At 59.1% G+C, this 9930-nt stretch overlaps 1 protein-coding gene across 1 annotated transcript in view; it reads right to left on the minus strand.

Moving 5' to 3' along the window:
- The window catches only part of SEPT9 (septin 9), a 139976-nt gene that overhangs the window by 126411 nt on the left and 3635 nt on the right, over window positions 1-9930 (minus strand). Inside the window, exon 2 of the mRNA XM_025047177.1 lies at window positions 170-226. The gene's annotated coding sequence lies outside the window, so the exon portion shown is untranslated. The remainder of the gene's footprint in view (window positions 1-169; window positions 227-9930) is intronic.

Genomic DNA, 9930 nt, shown 5'->3' on the forward strand with positions numbered 1-9930 from the left:
ATCCTGTCCAGCCCTCTGCCCCGCCCACTGCTCCACCCCCTCCCTGTCCTCGTCCTGCCCCCTGGCCCTCCAGGCTGGGCCCAAGGTCGGTAGACTCTCTCCCAAGTCTCAGAGCAGCAATTCCTGTCCCAGATGAACGAAGAGGGCCGAGGCTGAACAAGCCGCTTACCCGGGCCAGCTGGGTCGCCAAGCTTCCGGAGACGATCGCTGGAGGTCCGCGTGACTCCTAAAGACGGGCAGAGGGCAAAGGTCACATGAGGCAGCCGGGAGACAGTAATACTGGGCACATCCTCACCTCCGCTCCTGCCAGGGCTTCCAGAACCAGCCCCTTGCGAGGCCAGAGGCCCCAGACCTCCCGAGTGACACCTGGACCCAGCAGCCTCGACAGTTACAGCCGCCTCCCTCTGGACGCTGGCCACAGGCCGGGCACTGGGGCCATGGCCTCCTCACAGGTGTTCCCACCTAACCCTCACTACCCCACTTTGCAGGTAGGGAGGCGAACCCCCGGGGGGCTGAGGAACTTGTCCAAGGCTACACAGCTACAAGGAACCGAGGCCAGAATAGACCAAGCCCACCACGCTCCGAACTCTGGGGTTGTCTCAAGCCTGCCAGGCACGGGGACCGTCTGCGGGATGCAGAGAGGAGCTGGCACACAGCCAGGCCCGGGGAGCCCCAGTATGGCCCACGTCCACCTGTCTCGGGACAGGCTTCTCCTGCACCGGGTTCTGTAACGCGGGGGCGGCTGGGCTGGGTTTGGGAGGGTAGCGGGTGAGCTGTCCCTCCCCAGCCCCCAGGAGGAGACAAGGGCAGAACCTGGGACACGCGGCCTCGCGCTGCACACGCTCCGCCCTCACGCACACCCCTCGGCCCAGCACCCCATCCTCGGAGAGGCTTACGGCCGGCAAGTCCCAACTTGAGGGGATTTGCTGAGCACACCCAAGAGGTGCCGGGTCGGGCAGCCACGGGGCAGCAGGGAGGCAAGCCGCGTGCTCAGGCCGCCCTTCAGAGAGCCGCCAGGACACCCAGGTGGCCCAGCGCAAGCCTCCCTCGCAGACAGCAAGGCAAGCTGGAGCAGGGCCTGTGGCTCGGGAGGGACCAGGGGGGACCCGGACGCTGCCTGTAGCCCCCTCCACCTGACACCACCAGGGCGCTGGGGGCAGAGGTGCCAACTGCCCCCTGCAGTCCTCCAGGGAGGCTCTCGTAGCATGCATGCATGCATTCCATAAATGCACACCAGAACTATGACCCACTGGGTGTGAATGCAGCGGCCATGTTTCCAAAGGTTCCAGAGCCCCAGGCAGGTGGTCAGCGACCCGACACAGAGTGATCACGGGCCAGGAAGGCGCCATGCAGTCGCAACCACGTCTACTTGCTAAGGCTCTGTGACCACCACGAGCTGCGTCTCATGCATACATGCATTCCATAAATGCACACCAGAACTATGACCCACTGGGTGTGAATGCAGCGGCCATGTTTCCAAAGGTTCCAGAGCCCCAGGCAGGTGGTCAGCGACCCGACACAGAGTGACCACGGGCCAGGTAGGCGCCATGCAGTCGCAACCACGTCTACTTGCTAAGGCTCTGTGACCACCACGAGCTGCGTGCCCACCCTCCCACTCACTCGACCTGCAACCCCAGGGGGCAGCCACCGCCCCATTTCACAGATGCAGGAAGTGAGGCTCGGAAGCCCCGCAGCTGTGGAGCTGTCCCGTGGCACCCCAGGCACGCGCCAGCACCAGCCACCCCGGGGACTGTGATGGTGGCTGGCACGCGTCAGTTGGGCGTGTCCGTGAGGGTGTTTCTGGGTGAGATTAGCGTGTGAATCGGTGGGCTGAGTAAAGCAGACCTCACCCCAACGTGGGCGGGCATCTTCCAACCTGCCGAGGGCCGAACAGAACAGAAGGTAGGGGAAGGGGACCGCGCTCTGCCCGACTGGAACGTGGCCGGGGACACACCGTCGGCTGCCCCAGCTCCGCGGCCTTCGGACTTGGACTTGGCTCTTTCTATTTCTCTGCCTCTGTCTCTCCTGCGGGTTCTGTGCCTCTGGAGAAGTGTGACTGATGCCGTGGCCTCACGCGGCAGGGAGGCCAGCACCCTGCCCCCGGTGCCCGCCTGACTGGTGACGTGTCTGCTCACCGCTGAATGACGACAACTCTTTTCCTTTGGAACTCCAACCGGAGGCAGAGACCCCAGGCCAGCCCCGCCAGACAGAGGCCAGACCATGGCCGCAGGCCTTCGGCGGGCAGGAGGGGCCAGCACCTGGCCCGCAGAACTGATAGCACCCTTGAGATCAGATGAGGCCTGGCCTGGAGTGGCTCTGGTGGGCTGCCCAGGGCTGGGAGGAGAGGGAGGGGGAGGACGGTGCTGGTCCCGAGGCTGCTGGCCGGACAGAGGACTCCACATACCTGATTAGCTGGGAGCTGCACTGTGTATAACAATGAGAATCACCATCGCCTGTCCCCACTCTACATTGCCACCATGAGCTACCTGGGCTAAGAGTGGCACCAGCGAGCCACGGCCATGCTCACAAATCCCGTCCCCAGGAAGGAGACGCCGCAGCGAGGAATCGGGAAGGGCCGGGCCCAGCATTCCTGTGGCGAGTCACGCCGGCTGTGTTCCCCCGGGCCAGCTGCCACCCACCCGTGCCCCTTGCTCTGGCTTCCGGGAAGTGGTAAAGACGAAGAGGATCCATTCGGGGGTGCCTGTCTCCCCAGACCCGCTGGGGGTGGGAAACGGCAGACGGACTCTGTCTCGCATTTCTCGGGTGGAGTTTTTATCTTATTTACACTGTTTATTTTTCCGACTTCCCAAAATACATGGCTGGTGCCATGCAGCCCCTGGCACTGTGGAGACGCAGGCCTGCTCTCTGCTAATGCAGAGGGGGCAGCAGCATCCGAGGGGCCTGTACCCTAACACACGCCCACCTCCCCACAAAGACCCCGGGCTGAGAGCCGCTGAAATTCCGTCCCCAGACCCAGTTATTCAGGCCCGTGTCCGAGGCCAGAAGGGAAGCAGCCGGAAAAGCCTCCAGGACATCTAACGGCTCACTGGTCTAGCTGAGAACTGAGTTATTTTTATGTGATTTTAAAATAAAACATATTCGGAAAGAAAGGAGATGATTTGAAATTCAGCTGCCTGGCGTCGCCCCACAGCAAATGATTCGAGTTCTCAGAGGCCAGGGAGGCAGGAAGGTCTGGAGTCAGACAAACAGGGTTTGAATCCAGACCTCGCCGGGCGCTCGCTGTGGGTCCCAGGAATTCCCCCCGCATGCCGAGTCTCAGCTTCTCAGCCCGCAGAACGGGGGTGGAGGGCAGACATGGTGTTTACTCAAAGGTGTTTACTCAAAGGTTGGATGAGGCCACACATTGCAGGAACTTGGCACAATGCCTGGCACAAAATAAGCCCTCAATAAACGATTTTATTACCAATATCAATATATTAACTATATTATTATTATTACTATTATTATTATTATTATTGCTCACCAGCCACATACGCCAGCCTGGACCAAAGACCTGTAATTAGGAATTAACAGAGCTTGGCTGCCTGGGCTGATGCATTTTAACAAAATAGAGGGCTTCTAACCAAGGCGTATCACAGCCAGGGCACTGCTACCCCAAGAAAGATGGCCAGTTCCACCAGGCTCCCCCGCAGCTGAGGGCGGTCGACACCCTCCGGGCGGACGGCACGTTAGAGGAAGGCAGGGTGGTTCCCCAGGTCCACAGAAAACAGTTGGGACTTGGGGGGTCCAGAATCTCGGTGCCTCCCAGCCCGGTCACCCCAGAGACTCCGCGCCTGGTGCCTGTGCTCACTTGGGCCGTGGCAAAGGCCATTCTGTAAATGTTCACGAGCTGCAGCCAGTGACAGACACCGCGAAGCTGAATGTGTTGAGGCTGGGAGATTAAAACACGCGGCAGGGGAGACGGAGCACAGGGCGAGGGAGGGCGGTGGTGTGGGGACTGGCCGCTGGCCCGCGGCCCAGCCCGAGGGAAAACGCAGCCTTCGAAAGCAGAGAAGAAGGCGTCCAGACCAGACGGGGGTCCTCGGTCCTCAGGAGAAAGAGGGTGATCCGGGATTCCCCGGGGAGCAGCGTTCGGGGCGCACAGCCACCGCCGCCTGGCGGGGGAGCCCTCCTTGGGGACCGTGGCCTGGAGGCAGCCAGCCTTCACCACAGTCCCACCAGGAACGGCCTCACCCGGCACGGCAGCCTTGCGGACGGGAGCTGGCCCACGTGTCTTGGCACCCGGATGCCTGTGTCGTGGGTTTTCCCCTGTGTGTGTAATTTGGGGGGAGCCGGGATGGGCGAGAGAAGGGCAATGTGAAGGCCTTTTATTTTCTCCTTTCAACCAGGTTTTTAGGATGGAACCCGGAAAATTACAGCGTTGAAATGGTTGAAGAGGCCCTAGACTCTCCACAGACTCTTGAGTCTGTTATCATTATTTCAATGACTGGGCTGCCACACGTCGCACCTGTTCTCCTCATAGGGCTGCAGCCACTGTCAACACCCACGATCAGAGTGGCTGTCCCCAACCCCTCTGTGGTCTTACACAGCTTAACCTGAGCAGCGGGGCAGAGCGGGAATGAGGCTGTCGCTAGGGGAGGGTGACAGCCACACACACCACACACACACACACACACCACCGACACACACACACCATTCTGCTCTTGTGCCAACGACGAGGAGGCTGGTCAGCTTCCTCTAGTCCAAAAGTGACCATTTTCTCCAAAGGGAGCTTTGCAGGAAGAGGCGCTGTGAAAACTCATGCACAAACCATCACTTTCAATGACAAGAGCCTATCTATCTACAGAAAAGAATCAATTCTCAATTTTTTTCTTAAAACTCATGAGAGTCCCTCAGGAAAGGGCGGGGAGGTCACAGCGACCTTGGCCAGGAGCCGCCTGCCTCTTCCTGTCCCCTGGAGCCCAGGACGGAGGGGACCCCAGGACACATGTCTTGGTCCCCCTTGTCCCGTGAAGGACTGGATCAAAGTCAAGGGTCCCGGGTGGGGGGTGAAGAGTCAGATTCTAGCTTATCCTCAGAGGAACCTGAGCTGAGATAAGCCCCATCGCCCTTCCCCTAGCTCTGCCCTTGGCCTTTGCTCCCCACTGAGCGGAGCGGCTGTGCTGAGGGGGAGATGAGACCTTCTTGGTGACGTCCCCTGCTCCCAACGCAGGATGACTGTTTCCCACCCCCAGGGCTGGCAACTGGGGCCCTGGATTAAAGGGAACCCCAACTTATTCCTCCACCAGGCGAGGAATCCTTTTGCCTTGGGCATATGCTTCTGCAAAAGACGAAACACTGCAGAAAGTCCGTTTTCAGCAAAGCCTGGGGCCTTGACGCCGGGGGTTCTAGTCCCTTCTCTGACTCCCACCCTGACCTGCTGTCCCCCTCTGTCAGGGGGAGGGGGGTCTCCAGCCCACCGGCCCCATGAGAAGCAGTTGCCCCGATACAAAAAGGCCAACCAGAGGGGGCTGCTGGTTCTGGGGCAGCCCCCCTGGCCCCTGTGCAGGCTTAGGTTGGGGTTGGGGTCGGGGTCTAGCTGCAGGGCCAGAAGCCAGAGAAGGCCCTGAGGCAGTGGCATATCCTCGGTGAGAGCTCTGGGGTGCGAGGAGTGTAAGGGGGATTGGGGTGCAAACCGGCCTCCAGCTCTTACTGCATCTTGGGCAGTAAGACTCCATTTCTGAGACTCCATTTCTGCATCTACAAACTGAAGACTCGCAGAAATGCTTACTGAGCATCAAACTCCACACCAGGCACTGTTTGAGGAGCTTGGATACATTGGTGACAAAAAGGGACGTGACTGCTCTCTGGGTGGCTCTCACAGTCTACCGAGTAGCCAACACTGGTATCCCGCTCACAGGTGGGGGAAGGTGGGGGGTGGAGCCAGCAGCCCCGGCATGTGGCAGGAACAGCATCAGCAGATGGCCAAGTCTGTCACATGACACCAGTGCTGACCAGGGACTCACCAAGTCCTTCCCTTAAACTTTTGCCAGTTGGGTATCTGGATGCTGGGTCCCACTCACATAAAATACAGCCTCAGTAAATCTGAATTTCAGGTAAACAGTGCATCCTCTTTAAGCATGGGTACATCTGTCTGTTCCTCGCCCCTCCCAGCTCTCCTCTGAGTGGCAGGAGAGCTGACCCTCTGCAGGCTGAGGTTTTCTGGTTCTGGTCAGAGTCCGACCAATGGGAGGCTTCGGAGGAGACTGGGAGGGGGGAACAAGGGAGAACCAGGGTCATCTTTCCCCCCTCCACCTTGGAGGATCCCCCAGCGGCAGGTACGGTCTTTCTATAGCCACAGCTCCTGCCGGGCAGGCCCACCCTCGTCCTGGGACCCCCGTAACAGCCTGCCGCCCTCTGACCCTCTGTGCTGGTGGGAGTGGCTTCCCGCAGCTCACCTCTAGGTAGTGCCCTGGATGCTCAGGAACCTGACACTGCAGGGCCCTCGGCTCAGATTTGTTCCTTTCAGGGCACTGAGAAGGGCCCTAGCAGTACATCCTCATGATCAGACATCAAGTTGGCAAAATGGAAAATATTTTAACTACGATCGTCACACTCTCTCGGGGCCAGGCGCCGGTGGAGGGGAGGCTGGCATCTGGGGCTCCCCCTAAGGAGATGTAGAGAAGTGGAGTTGGAAAGGTGTTTAGGTGGGTTAGATTTCCGTAGTTTACGGTCGTTTCCATGTGCAGTTCATGACCTCTGGCCACCGCAGTGTGCACGCCCCCTCTCTCTTCCGAATCCGTCTACTGTGCAGAATCAGAAGGGACAGGACACGAGCTTGCCCTGCGGTGCCTGGGGCCAGAGAAACGCGGGCGGTGGAGGAGAAGCCAGATTCAAGGCGCATGGAGCCAGAAGCTGGCCTGCGGGAGGCCACTCCGACCCCCGGACGTGAAGTTCTAAGCGGAGAATTCAATTCTCCTTAACGTCAACAACAAACAGAAAGTCTCTCTGGGCAGAAATAAGCGCAGTAATGCAGCACACGCAGTCGCTGGAGCCCCATACTTTTCTATTTCTTTTTTGATGAAAATCACATAAGATAGAATTCATCAGAATTCTCATGTTCGTAGGACAAAAACACCATAGTAGTACCGCAAACTGTCTGACGTTGCCCTGTTTTACGCATCCCAACTACCAAAAGTAGAAAAGAAATTCTGATCAACTCGGAAGATAATTAACTTTCTGTTGTCTCAAAAGACAATGATATTACAAAGTCATCATAAAAAGAAATGATCAGAGTGCGGAGCCAAAAATGTACGGGAAAAACGACTTTGGAGACAGGACAGACGGGTAGCTGACTGAGAAAAACGTGATATTTCTGGATTTTGTGATGCTTGTGATATTGGCCGGCTGTTTAAAATGTGTGACTTGTTGATATTTCTTTTCTCATTCTAAACAAGCAGAGGATGAACCCTTTACGACCTGGGCCGCCTCCTTGTTCCTCCTGTGGCTTTTCCGCTCTTTGGGAAGCTGTACGACAAATCCGCCCCCAGTTCGGTCCTAAGCTCTAAATCCTCGACTGCTTTCTGCTTCCTGCTTAGACCCCCGATATGCACACCGTGGACAAACTGCACAAGCGAGAAAGATGAGCAGATTAACGAAGATGATCACGGCTAACTGGAGGAGGGTGAGCAAGCAAGAACCGACTGCAGCACGAGGAGCGGAAGGGGGAACGTGGGGACAAGGCTGCGTCAGACTCAACCGCCCCAGAGTACCCGGAGGGGCAGACGCGTCTCACGCAACCTTTCGATGGCCGTCGGATCAGGGCCCAGGGATAGACCATAGAGAGGCGGGCATGGGGGATGGGTGGGTAGAGAGGCCCTGGGAGGACTGACTAGGAAGACAGCAAGACAAACAGGACGGTGACTGGCCTGTGAGCCTGGGGGCTCCAGAAGAAACCTCTGCGCAAGTTACCAGGCACCGGAATGAAGGACCAGCAGGAGAGGTGGCCGGTCACCCGGTCTCCAAGCGTAGGGCATCCAGGCTGCCCAAGGAAGCAGAGGGACCCCCTGGGGTACAGATGTATTCTATGGGGGCCAAAGAAGAGATGGAGGGGAGAAGAGGCTGGGGGCCGGGGGGCTGCACGTTACACGCCAGCGAGAGGGAGGGACCAAAGACTATAGACAAGGGCACTGATCTTCTAAGTGACAAGGACACCCAGGGTCGTCTCGGTGGCTATAAGCAAGTTGACAATCAGGACAAATGGCGTTTTCTGTTCATTAAACCTCTTCATAAAATGCTGAGTAAGAACTCCCGTCTGGGTCTGGGGGCGATCCCAGGCCTGCTGGAAAACGGAGCCGCTGTGGGCAATATCTGACTACATTCATTACCTGGAGAAATGTCCAGTGTCCAACCAGCCCGCGCCCCACAGCCAAGAGCATGGCTCCTGTGACATCAGCAGCCTCGACTCCAGGACCTGGACCGGCACCATCAGGGAAGAGGGCCACGGTCATCAGGCCGCTGAAGGGCGCCGGTGACGGGGTGGCCAAGTCACCCATGCATGAGCTCCGATTTCAAGTGAAAAGAGCAGTTAGAAGCGGTTTCTACAGGGACTCGCAACTCTGTGAAAATACACCACAGACCTGTGACGAGGGACTCGAATGATGCGCCCCGTGCGTGTGGAGACAAGTAGAGAGGGAGCTCGGAGAGCGCGGCTGGGACCGATGGGGCTGGACAGTGCGTCCTTTCGATTTCCTGTCCGCGTGGTTGGGCAGGAAGTGATGAGCAAAATGAACAACGACCGAACAAAGGGGAGAGGGAGGGAGAAAACGGATGCAGTCTATTTAAAAGGTTTCCTTAGAACCTTTTTTTAAAGTAACGCCAAGGCCTGGCAGCTACAGTGTCACCCCGCCCCCCCTCCTGCCCCGAGGAAGGTGTGCCGACCGGAATGACTCAGTCCCGCAGCTGAGGGCTGGCCACGCCTCGGGCCCCTCAGGCCAGAGGCAGAGTGATGCCAGCATTGCCGAGAAATCACCATCCGCTGGCCCCAGCCCCAGGCTGCTGCTGCTCCGTGCGCTCCGTGGCTCGGTGGTTATTCCACAGCCTGGTGTCCCCGTGGTGTCTACGCCGGGTCATCACAGTGCCACAACCCGACTGCCACGCTCCGACACGCACGTCTGACCCTTTGCAGAGCCAAAGTCACGCGTTTATTAGTGAGTGTTGCACACCACCCCCAGACCCCTCCTGGCGGATCGCCAGTCCTCAGCAGGCCGGAAGACAGCGGGGCTCAGATTCGACCCGCTTCCGAGCGGCTTGCGTCGCAGAAGCGTCATTTCCCCCACTGGGATCCGGTCCCGGTGGGCACAGGAGGCGAGTTTACGGGGAGGCAGTGAAACCCCAGGTGGCAGATCCGATGGACGTGCAGGACAAGCCCAGGGGCGGATGGCAAGTTCGGCCCTGCACCCCCTCCCTGGTACCCCACTCACTGAGACACCTCCGACCAGAAAGTCGCCACTGCTCACGATCTGGCGGCTGCCAACGCACCTGGCAGGGCAAGGGGTGGCTCTAAAAGAGTTCACGGCTGCCATGGCTGACCCCCACCCCAAAGCAGCTCCCGGTACCGCCTTGTGGGGGAGCGGGGGGATCCCAGCCACAGCCTAGACTTCACTGCACACCCCTTAAACTTCCCTGGAGGAGCACAGAAGAGGGCAATGCCCCCCATCTCGCCCCCACCCCACTATCTCTAAAGAGGAAAGGCTTGGGTACCTTGGCCCCGCCTCTGAAACCCCAGGCCAGGGAGGGTGGGAGACGCTACTGTCCAGGGGCGGGCAGTGGGTGACAGAGGCCTTTCCAGCCCTCCTCATCCCACCCAGCACTTCGGGGGGCCCTTGGGGAGCTGCGGCCCACACGGGCAGGCTGGGGAGGCCGTGCAGGGCTCCTCTGCCCCCGACACAGAGGACTGCTGGAGGCCTCGAGCCGGCATCCCCGGAGGAT

The sequence above is a fragment of the Pteropus alecto genome, unplaced genomic scaffold (genome assembly GCF_000325575.1).
Source record: "Pteropus alecto unplaced genomic scaffold, ASM32557v1 scaffold134, whole genome shotgun sequence".
NCBI classification, from domain to species: Eukaryota; Metazoa; Chordata; class Mammalia; order Chiroptera; family Pteropodidae; genus Pteropus; species Pteropus alecto.